At 36.0% G+C, this 12,524-nt stretch overlaps 1 protein-coding gene across 5 annotated transcripts in view; it reads left to right on the top strand.

The window, feature by feature from the left end:
• Positions 1-12,524, top strand: part of LOC105479670 (Rho GTPase activating protein 24) — a 531,861-nt gene that overhangs the window by 302,690 nt on the left and 216,647 nt on the right. The gene's annotated exons all lie outside the window — the stretch shown is intronic.

Raw genomic sequence — 12,524 nt, 5'->3', positions numbered from 1 at the left:
CTGGCCAATAAAACAACAGTGGAGAACATTAAGGGGTTCAATATATGTGAATTTTCCATAAAGTGAAGTTTAAAAAGTAAACTTTTACCACTGAAAACTTGAAAAGCTTTTGAAAGAATTTAGCCACTTGTGGATCGTTCTCTTTCTGAGATCCACTATGTGTTTTAAGCTCTCTCTGGAGGGGACTAAATGCAATTTAATGTTGCCTTAATTTCTCAGTATTACTCATGGATACATATTATAGAATTTTTCTATAATGCAGTAATACATTGCATGGTGTATAAGGCTATTAACTCTTCGATCAAAAGGTCACATAATCACTGTTTTTTTTTTTAATTCTTGTATTATTTTTATAGGACTTTTTTTTCCCTCCTGTGTCCACCTTCCATATGGAAGAGTGACTTCTTTACTTATTGGTGTAGACAGTTTGCATATCTCTAATAACTCCCTTCAACTTCAACCACCTCTTCATGATTATTATTTTGCACTGGGAGCAAGAACACCAGAAAATAAACAAGTTTATAAAAAATTATGGATAGAATAAGAGGCAATAACTTTATCTGAGGGTGCAAGAGATTCTCTTTTGAGAAATGTGCATGTGCCAAAGGACATATACATGGTGACATCTATTTTGGGTGCTCAGGAGACATTTGGCTTGTGTCCAAGTTCTTAGTTGTGTTCTGTAGTAGAGGTTGCCATGGAAGTAGTTCTGGAATAAGTAATGTGTTACTGCATCTTATACAGAAAGTGCCGTTTGTTTTTCTTTTTATAAAGTTACCGGAGGTATGTGTCAAGGAATCGGTGACTAGACAAATCCCAAGGGGCATACCTAATATTAATCAAGCACTAAGTATTTTATTTTAGTCCGATTCACAATCACGCTGCTCACATGCACGCATAGCGGGAAAACAGCATAATAATGCTTGTAGGAAAGGGTTAGAGAAAAGGAAAAAAATATTCATCTTCTAGCTTATTCAATTCTTTTGTGTGGAGATTATGCTTAAGAAAAAAAATAAATAAGGCAAGATTTATTTTCTCAGTGATTTTTCTGATTTCTTGAACTGCATTCTAAATTACAAGTTCTTTTAAGCTGAAAAACACTACAAGGCAATTTTATAAACCATGTACAATGAATTAGTAGCACAATATATGACAATATGTGTTTTCTTCTAATATTTTTATATTGTGCATTTTAGAGCAAAACGAATCACTGGTTTTTCAATGCTCTTGAAAATGATAGTAGTCACTTTTATTAATCTCACTCTACAAAAGAAAAAAAAACTGGATATATTACACACATATATTAAGCTATAAGCTGAGTCCAGGGCAATTCTAAGTTTCAACTTTAATTGGATTCCTTGGCTAAATACTTGATCATTTAACTTTATTTGGAATCACATTGTGAAGAATTTTGTATTAGAAGCTCATTTTTGTTTAATTTTTTAAAAAATACAAGTTTCACCTAGTCATTGTAGAAATTTTTCCTAAGTGTTAAAGCATCAGATGGTGTATATGACAAACTTTTCTGTTTGAAATGATGAATTAGAGACTGCCTTTTGTCTGCAACAACAAATTTGGGATATGCATATGTTTGCTAACTTTGTCTAAAACAATTGTCTAGGCCGGACACAGTAACTCACGCCTCTAATCCCAGCACTTTGGGAGGCCTAGATAGATGGATCACTTGAGGTCAGGAGTTCGAGAGCAGCCTGGCCAACATGGTGAAACCACATCTCTACTAAAAAAAAATAGAAAAATTAGCCAGGCATGGTGGTACGTGACTACAATCCCAGCTACCTGGGAGGCTGAAGCAGGAGAATCACTGGAACCTGGGAGGCGGAGGTTGCAGTGAGCCGAGATCACGCCACTGCACTCCAATCTGGGCAACAGAGTGAGTCTCTGTCTCAAAAAAAATAAATAAATAAATAAATAAAAAGAAAAGGAAGGAAGGAAAGAAAGAGAAAAGAAAAAAACAATTGTCTAGAAATTGTGCTTATTTTTGCTTCCTACCTTCAGTTAGGTGGTATGACTTATTTTAAAATGAAATGTTATTCCAATTGAAACACCACTCTTTTATATTGAAAATATACTATGTTAAGTCAGTTCAGTGAAGCTTTTCCTCACTTGACTGAGTCTTTCATTTTAATTGAAATTTAATTTTCAAGTTCATACCTAAATAGGAAATTTGACATACTAGGGAATATGTGTTTTAAATTTAGAACTTTAGTACCACAAGACCTAAATTTAAAATTCCTGAAATGTCAGTGTCATTATGAATACACGCTTAGGAAGACTTCAATTTAGAAAGATACTTTTTTAAACCTGGGAAAGGAAACAACCATTTAAATGAATTAATGCATGTTAGCATTCACTGGTAACACCTTATAAGGGTCCTTCTTAACACAACCTTATGAGAATTCTCCAGAAGTGTCAGAATTCAGCCCCTTTTAAATTATAATTCAGTGAACAAGATTTATGGTTCGCAAAGAGCTGTCAAGCTTAGTGCTGTAGGTTGTGGACAGGGAAGAGAAGGTATTGAGATTTCTGAAGTTGTTGAACAGAGAAAGAGATAAATGCTTTGTTCTTTGAAAAATCCACATTTAGTTCATTTTCAATTACAACCTCCCAGGGAAAAAAGATACTCAAACTGACTCAAGTATATTCCTATATATTGGCCTTTGTTTAAGATATTAAATTGGAGCTTCTGGACAGTTTAAGAGGTGGTATGAATCCAAGGTTCTTTTTGTGTTACTACATCTTAGTTATGCAATAAATGTTTGTTGAATGACTATTACTCTCAAACCTTAATTTAAAAGGACATTGACAAATAAAATGATGCTAAAACTGCTATGTTTTATTTCATATTTGATTATTGGAGTATTTATTACTTAGTGTACTGCTGAATCATGCTAAAACATGAACAGTTCATTAAGCAAAGCCATTCAATAAATTATGAAATTACTGTTAGTAAACAGTAATTTGGAACTGTAAATTGCCAGGAGAAAAAGCATCAGGCATCTACAGTCGATAATAATTCGGAAAGTGGAATTGGGGTACAAGAAGGTCTCAACTGTTATTCTATACACGACCCCCCTTTTCTTTGATTTTGTTTCTTTTGCTGTAAGTATTGTGGAAATTGTTTGTTTTATATCAATCAGAACACTTTGAAAAATAATTTTACTGTTGTATATTCTTCCATTCTATGGTTATTCTGTACATAATAGAAGATGACTCCCATTGTTGGGGACCTACATTGCTTCAGTGTCTTCTGCGGTGAATAAAATTAGGATAAGCTTTCTTTTATGTATGAATTTGCTCATTTGATTATTTCAGAACTGAAATGACTTGGAAATTAGTGAGTCCTGATCACTTTTTTTTTTTTAAGAGTAAGAGAACTAAGTCCTGAAATATTACTCATCTAGAACCTTGGCTTCCAAGCTTTCAGTCTAATATTTGTATCTAGCCAGAAGTAATGACTGGTGACAAATACATAAAGGGGCAGGAAGCAAAAGCATAATTTCCTTCTGTCTGAGTAAGAGGTCAATCATGTACCCCATTCTCTGAAAATCCCCAGGGAATGGAAGGGTTCTCATACTAAAGAAAACAGTCATGATTCCATGCCAGATTTTATTCTCAAGGAGTGATAAACATATGATAGCTATGGGAACATTTTAAAATAGCTGTCATTTTGTTAATGAGTATTTGCTAAAGTATTTCCTGGGCCACTGGTGTTTATGGAACTTTTAAACAAAATATTTATGAAGATGGAACCAGGACTTGCTTCATAAATTATGTCCTTTTACTTGCACCTTTGCTTTTCCTCACTGCACAACGATGTTCAGGCCTCTGCTACACGAAACGAACAAACAAATCTTCAGCCTTTTCAACCATGCTCTTTCTTCCTGGTGCCAAGAAAAAATTATATTTTTTGTTTCTTCTCCCTCTAATTCGATTACCCTTTGCACTTTGGCATTATTTCTACCACAATATTGAAATGACCCTCTCAGAGGTTGCTCATGATGGCTGAATTAACAGTTAAATTCAACAGCTTTTTATCCCTGTCTTCACCTTCTGTTCTTTCTGCCATCTATGCTGTTTACCCTCATGCTCTTCTTGAAATAGTTCTGTCTTTTGATATCGGAGATCTTGTACTAGCCTATGGCTCTGCCCCTCTCCTATGCTTTTTTTTTTTTTCTTCCCTCTTGTTGGAGGGCTCCTGTTTTCTTCCCACCTTCTTGGTTTCAGTGTCTGTGTTTATTTTGTTTTCTCCCTTAGTCTTTCTTCCTTGGAAAATTTCATATAGGCCTATGGCTTCATCTTAAAGCCCATTGTAGATATCTGATCCGCAAGGCCTCTTTCACCCTTTGAAGTTATAACAAAGGTCCTCTTCCTCCAGATGCACAATGCTCGCATCAGGATCTTCAGTTTGGCAGCAAATTGAGCTGGATTTCAGCCCCTGCTCAGCCTGCACAACCTCAGGCAGTTGCCCTGCTGGTCAGGGCTTCCTATTTATTCAGTGCTGTCTATGGTATTCCAGTGATTCAAACTCCACGTCTTTCCCTCAGTGAAATCAGCCTTCCATCTTTCATCTCCTCCATCACTTTTTATACAACCAGGTGTCAATTCGAATTTTAGAAACCATTTTCTTGACATTTTTCCTTTGTATTTCCATGGCCACATTCTTGCTCAGAATTTAATTCCCTCTTGTGAGCCTACTGTCCCTGCCCCAATCCTTTTCTACTACAATCTATCCTCTATACATTTGGCAATTTGAAGATGATTATATATTTCTATCTATCTATCTATCTATCTATCTATCTATCTATCTATCTATCTATCTTACTTTCCTATCTAGATATAGATACATAAATGTAGATAAATATATTTATACCCCCCCCCCGACTTTTCAATGAGTCCTTAGCAGATGGACAGGAGTAGAAGCTGTAAAGTTGAATTTCAGAATTTGAGGTCCAGCTTTGGTGCATTTACATGTGTCATCCTATGTGTTATTCAGTTTCAGAGTGTCAATAATGAATAACCTATGTCAAAACCTTCTATGTGCCGGCTACAGTGCTCTGAGCATTTCCCATATATTGTTCATTCAGCACTCAAAAGAAAACATTTTATTCTATTTATACTAGACATTATAAAAATGGAATCCAAATTATCTTAAAGAGACTGCTTTATTCTCTAAGTTCAATTTGGATTTCGAAGAAGTCTACAGTAAAGTTAAATTCAGATAATACCAATGGTCTTGGCCTGATTGCAAGTGGTGGTAAAACAAAGGTAAGTGAGTACTATATTTTATTTTGAGATAAAATCATCTCCCTGTTCTGTTTTTTGTTGTTGTTGTTTTGTTTTTTAAGAAAGGGCAGGAAGAAAAGTAAACTGAGGTTTTTTTTTTCTTTTCAACAATTACAAACTACATAAGGCAAATAAACACTTTCCTTTGTTCAATGTTTATATGTGGTTTTCTTTATTTATTCTTAGTGTAACAAAACAAGCAACTGGAGTATCCAGAAACTTATCCCAGGTTTTTTGACACCAGGCTGCCTCATTTGCCAGAATACTGTCCTTTCTTTGAATTTAAGAATCCATCAGTGCCGTTGTCAAATTTAAGTGGAAATACTTCAAAGTAATGACTAAGGGTCTTCAGACATGTGCCAGGAATATTATTTTGCTATAACTGCTACCCTAGAGTCATAAATTAATTTTCCAGAGTGACACCTGCTTGTCACTTTGGGAAGATAAAGTGACCATCATTTCTTATACCCAGGATGGGTTTTTGGAAGGTTATTGTTAGTGTCTCTTCTAATGCTTCTCTCAGAGACCACTACTACCTTTATTTCTGTAAGAGGACTTAGGCTTGTTGTTAGCATCTATGGCTTATTTCATTTCTTTAGTTAACTCATTAATTACTTATGAGTCATACAATTGGGAAGTTGGATGGGAACTTAATGATCTTCTAATTAACCCCCACATATTTCTCTAATGACCAAAACTGTCCAAACTAAGTTAAGTGATTTATCAATAATCAAACAGCAACTCTAGAATGTGTTTCCTCTGTAAGAACCTGCAGCCATACTGGCAACTTCTTGCAGTATTAATTCCATTGCAAAGTCTCAAACCTGCAGCAGAAATAAACCTGAGCCTTCTCTTCCTTTCTTCATCTTTGGCTGTCAGCAGGAATAACATCTTAGAAATCCATCCTCTTTCATTCATAGGAGCTGCGTTTTAGTAGGGGAAGCCTTCCATACAATGTTTTCTTGACTTTGAACTTCTGTAGCTCCTGAAATGGGAATTAGTGGCATACATAACAAATAAAATATTTATGAATCACCCCCAAAGCGCAGCTCCCTATGCTCCACAGTATTCTCTGAAGTAAAGCAAATCTTTGTGTCAGAGATATGCATTCCAAAAAGTGTTAACATGATATTATGGAAGTTTTATAATATGAAATACTGTATCTCTTATGAACACACACACACACACACACACACACACACACACACACACACACAGATATCGGGGGAAATTGTTTGGGACAACAAACCTGATTAGAGTAAATGTTGAAAGTTTCCCTTCTTCCTTTCCCTCAGGCTTGTCACCAACTCTGCCCACTTTCTCATATACATGGCTGGCTTCATCATTTCTGTACTTTCTCACCTTTGTGTGGTCTGCCACATGCAGGTGGTTTTTCAGCCCAGAGAAGTTTTCCTAGGTCTTGTCTTTCTGGAATCATTACTTCTGAATCACTTTCCTTTACTTCATCCCTCCTCTTTCAAAACTTTGCTGTGATTTTCAGCACTTCACATTTTGACTTCTTACTGACCAGTCCATTTAAGCTTACCTGGACTGTAAGCTATTTGAGGTCAGGGGCTTTGTCTTACGTATTTGTCTGAGCATGGTGTTTCACCCACAGATCCCAAGTTTTGGGGTCCAGTGTCGCTCTGGTCTTGTTACAAATGTACACATATCCTCTGTGAGGATGTGCTGACGGATTGCCCGGCCTGTCGCAGTGGACATTTAATTAGATGACTGGAAAGTAAAAAGACACCAACAAGAGGATATGAGCTTGCTTTTCTTCCCTTTTGGTAAAATATTCCAGGGTTTTGCTCTCCCTATATTTCATTTGTTATCTGCTCAGATTTCATAATAAAGCAGATGACCATTCAGGTGACTCATTCAACTTCGTTTATCTTATATTCTTCACCATTTGGTTGGAGTTTCAGCAGTTGCTTCACATGATAGGGACTTAGACTCAATGCTGGCATTTGAGAGATATTTTGAGATGATAACTCGTGGTCTACCTCCTTGCATTTGGCTTTGCTCCAATCCCATTTATTTTGTGACAAATATTGCCTAAGAAAAGGGATAATTTAAAAAAAAAAAGTGTTTTGGATTTTTTGTTTGCAACAGCTTTTGAGTTTCAAAAATCTAACTCCATAAGTCCTCAGGGTTCAAATTTTAAATTATAATGACAACAACGAAATAAAACAGATTTATTTATCCTACCACTAAGAGCAAATAATGCAGATATGAAAAATTCTCAAGGTAATGGAGCCAAAGGCAGAATCAGAGGAGATACAAAGAAACATCAGGTTCTTGAGTGGTGGCAGGATTCTAAGTGCTCCAAGTTCTGCCACTCCATGCTGGGTACTCCCTGAACTGAGTACATGGGGCACAGAACTGAAAATCCAGATTGCACTGGAAAAATCTAAGAGCAAAGGAACCTGTGGGTCACTTTCCATGTAAGGTGCATGAATCACATTTTAGTGCCCTGCATAGTGCCAGGTCATTTGAAAAGTATATGTAAGCAGATGTGTCCAAAACAGCCTCCCAGGTTAACCACATGCCCTAAATGCAGCCAAGAAGGGAAGAGAAGGAGTGGTGAGAGAGACAAATCCAGAGAAGCCTAAACCTAGCCACAGGGTCTGTGGACTTAAGCCTAGGAACAGATATGGATGAGGAAGCCAGCATATCAGATGCCTATGTGTGCAGGAGGTGATAACCACAGACCATATTCCCCCTCATCCCCACCCAGGACATGTAACTCTGTCTGTTCCTGACATCAAATGATACAGAGAAAGTAAATTAATCAAAATTAAGTTTCAGCCACCTGGCAATATTAAAAAAACAAGGAAGTTATATCTTATACACCTGGTTTTATAGACTAACATCTATTCCTTCTACATAAATTATATTTTAAACTTAAACCAATTATTTTTAGCTATCTATTTTGCTATTAAAAATTTTGGTTGTTAATAATGGTTTATAATCTTATCAAAAGTGTAAAATATACTTTTTTCGTTGAAGCTGGAGGGATTTCAAAGCTTGAAATACAAAGTGTAGGATTTGACTTGGTTAGGTCTTGACCATAGAGGTGAGAGGATTAGGGAATAATAAAGTAATCCTACAGGAGAATCTCCACTTAGACAGCTTAATAAAACTTGAGATTTTAGTTTATATTTCATCCAAATTCTGGTCTCTAAGGATCACAAACTTTTATTATCTTTCCACTCCTTACCAGTGTTATCTTAAGTGACACAAAGCAAATGCAGAAATTTTCATAAATCACTCAAAGGATTGTTGCTTGGCTGAAAGTGCCTTATAAACTGAGCCCATACTGGTTATGACTGATCTTTACCCAAGTTCTTAAAGTACAGCTAAGATTCCCAGAAAGTAACACCTGTTCTAAGATATGGCTCCATAGAGATCAAGTACAAAAAGGAAAATGACTTCTGTTTCTCGAGGATATGGCGTAATAAGAAATACATACTTGGCCTTTGTTCCTTGCTCCTGGGACACAGCTTTCAAAACCCATGGAATCTCTAGAGTGATGAGAGTGCCTTTTGTGTGCTAATGACGTGACTTGTGGCTGGGGCCCCTAGATAGCTCCAGTGCAGGGTCTGGTCTCCAGAAACACCAAGGCGCAATTAGAAGGTTGGAACTTTTAGTCCCAACACTCAACCTCCAGAGAGGGGAGAGGGGCTGAAGGCTGAGTTACTTACCCCTGGTCAATAACTTCATTAATCATGCCTATGTAATGGAAATTCTATTTAAAAAGAAATAAAAGAGAGTATTTTGAAGAGTGTCTGTGTTGGTGAACACATCAAGATTCAAAGAGATGTGGGCCCATAAATGACATAGAAACTCTACAGAGAATCAAAGAAAAGGCAATACTAAACAGATCAGGCAGACTTTTTCTTTTTCTTTTTTTTTTTTTTTTTTTTAAAGAAGGTAATCAGTCAGCAGATTGGCTGAAATTCAGGGATAAAACTCTTCCTAAGAGTGAAATGGCAAGAAAGACGCAGGCTCATTGAGTATTGGTCATTAGATAGGAACAGAGACACCAAAAAAAGCAAAAATTCAACTTATAATAGAACCAACATCTGATGCTACAGATTATGAAGCAAAACCGAGTTGGCAGTCAGAGCCAAGTGGTAGTGCAGAAAAGTGTATTATAAGTATTGCAAACCTATACAGAATGTCAGGTATTCTCCAGGGCTATCCTGTTCTGGACTTTTAACATTCATGGTAAACTACCACAAGGTCTTAAAGGAATGGAGAATTTGGTGCCAACCATTCCAGTACATTCACTGTAGAAACTGTTGCTGGAGATTATGATTGCCTTCTCCCTGAGAGACAATGTTAAGGATATACTAGAATCTTCTTGAGAAGTCCTACTCATCAACCATCATCAGTATTTCTCTTCTAAGACTATTGGATGTTTGCATCTCCTGGCTTTAAGATCTAAGTAAGAATGTTTCCTTAGTCATTGCCTAAGTTTCTGGACTGTCTTCCAATGTCCTGATTTTACATATCCTCTTCTCTTTTCTTCTCTCAATAAACCTGTGTACATTACAATTTTTTTATTAGATGCAGAAATCACTCAAATAAATTAAAATGCAAATTTCTAGGCCCCATGTCCAAAGTATCTGATTTAGCTAATCTGATATGGGGCCCCAGAATATGCATTTTAACAGAAACTCCAGGTGATTATGGCTCAGGTGGTCCATGGACCACACTTTGGAAAGCACTGCTTTAAGTCATCTAAATGCCTTGGGAAATTTGACAGTTTACTAGCCGTATTATACCTCTCGGACTGTCTCTTGTGTCCCATGTAGCACACAAGTCATTCTTTTTCACACCATATCTCTATTTCAAGCTCTGAAAATGGTTCCAATAGCTGTATCTTGCACCAAAACATTGAGAATTTTAGGTTCCAATTTATAATTCAAGATACAATCAATCTTGAAAACAATCATTTGGCTGTCTTTAGTTTTATTGTCTCTATGATTTTAAGGGAAACTTATTTTATTGAAATTTATAATCATTCTGAGATATGAAAATGGTTTCAATTTATACCTGAAATACAAGATTATATCCTTTTGCTCTCCCCAGAATGAAAAATCTCTCCTTCACATTTATTAGAGAACTGTTCTTTCAATCACAAGCATAAAGACAGACTCTTGGTAGGAGTTTAAAAGGACTATTTGGGATATTTACAGTGTCTCTTTAGAACTGGAAGCTGGACAACAAGTAGTCATCACATATGGGAAAGATTTACATTGCCTGAGTGGGCTCAAGTTTGATGTAGTATAAATGGTATTTTCAAATGCTCCGTTCTCCAGATTTTCCATGGCTACAGTATATGCTCTTGTCTCTACTGAGAAATATGCTAGCCTAGGGAATATGGAATAAGCATTCTTCCAGGCAGTGTAGTCATAGCCTTTTGTTTTCAGCCAAGTTTAGTATGACTGTTTCACATATGATTTTTCTCTTCATGAACTACATTGGAAAAAAATTAAAACCTGGTCTAAAAATAAATATATCAGGATTTTACCCATTAATCAGTAAACATTTGTTGTCATTAAGGTCTGTAAGAACTAAATAGTAGGCTTATGCAGCAGATTGAGAATCCAGTGCTGGTCAAAACCTGTTGTGTCCTTCCCCTTTTTAACCCAACAAAGAAATAAAGCATGATAGAAAGGAAAGAACTCCATTAAATGGTGTATAAGGGCAGCTGCCTGAAAAAGCAGGTGTGGTTAGAACTAAATGTCCATATTGTGGTGGGCATCTGTATAGGCCTTTTATATTTTTGTTTTTCAGAATGGATTTATCATCAATGTGTTCAGTGTTATAAATTCTTCTATAACATATTCAGATTGAGCAAGAAGGCATATTTAAGGGCAAAGATAAGAGGTACAAATGTAAAATATTGCTCTCTACTAAGTAATTAAGATTTGAAAAGTGACACCAGGAAATAAATTATATGTGTTAAAATACTGAGATAGTTATGAAAAGTGTTCACCAAATATTTCTACCTCTCTGCTCTCCAGGCACAAAAGAGAGTTATATCAATTATATCTCTTCCCTCCTTTAAAGTTAGTCACAGCCAGGTAATTTGCTTTGACCAATGAAAAATGAACAGAAGTGATATGACCCACTTCCATGTAGAAGTTTGAGGTGCCACGATTGGGGTCATCGTGTGCCCTTCCCATGGCTATGGGATCATGGAAGCACATATTGAGGTGCTTGAGTGACTATGATGAGCTAAGGACTCTGCTGACCCACATTGGACTAGTGTAAGTCAGAAATAATCTTTGTTATAGAACTACTTGTTAGTGCAGCATAATTTAGCCTATCTTGACTAGTACAAATGCAGACATGGAGGCAAAAATTTTCAAATGTTTTGATAGAAAATGGGTATTTCCCAGGTAAAGGTGGAGGTGGTCAGTAATGTCCAATTGTGCATTGGGTATCCTTTAATGGCGCTCAAGAGCCAGCCTAATGAAAAGAACCGTGATTTTTAGTTCAATTATGTGGTCAGGTGTGAGCTACAAGGAAGTAAAAATGATACTGAAACATTTGTGTAGAGAGCAGAAATATACAACAAAACTGTCAATGATGACATTTGAATATTGAAAATGGGAACAAATGGGATGGCAATTCTAATTTTTCCTAACAATCAGCCTTTTTTTTAAAATGAGCTTGAAGCAATTTTGTAATCAATAATACAAATACAGGAAAATACAACATCATACTCCAATAAAAATCTAAACCTTTGATAGTTTTTAAATCTGTATTTCAAATAAAACATGATTGTCAGGATTAAGAGAATTTGGAATATACTAGTTCTGAAGAAACATCCTAAAACCAAGGCCAAGGAAGAAAAATGGAGTATCCCATGTTACCAATATAAAAGCCAAGCCACACATGGTCTACTCATAGCACAGACTGCTTTAAAGAAACAATGGCTCAGTAAGAATAAATATTTTATTTAATCCAATGAAATTTCTTGGACTGTATTAGAGTATGTTACAATTCTGAATTTATTGCAATAGCTCTTAAAATTTTTTCATTTCTTGCGTTTGTCCCAGTAGCTTATCTGAACCCTCAAAAAAAAAAAAAAAAAAAAAAGTTTCCCTGAAATCCAGCCTATGGACTCTCCTTTTCCTTTCTTAAAAAAATTTTTTCTTACTTCAAGCAGCTTCTCTCCTTGATTGTCTCCGCTGTCTCTA

Source organism: Macaca nemestrina, chromosome 3, assembly GCF_043159975.1.
Source record: "Macaca nemestrina isolate mMacNem1 chromosome 3, mMacNem.hap1, whole genome shotgun sequence".
NCBI classification, from domain to species: Eukaryota; Metazoa; Chordata; class Mammalia; order Primates; family Cercopithecidae; genus Macaca; species Macaca nemestrina.
This window is presented reverse-complemented; position numbering and strand designations above follow the sequence as displayed.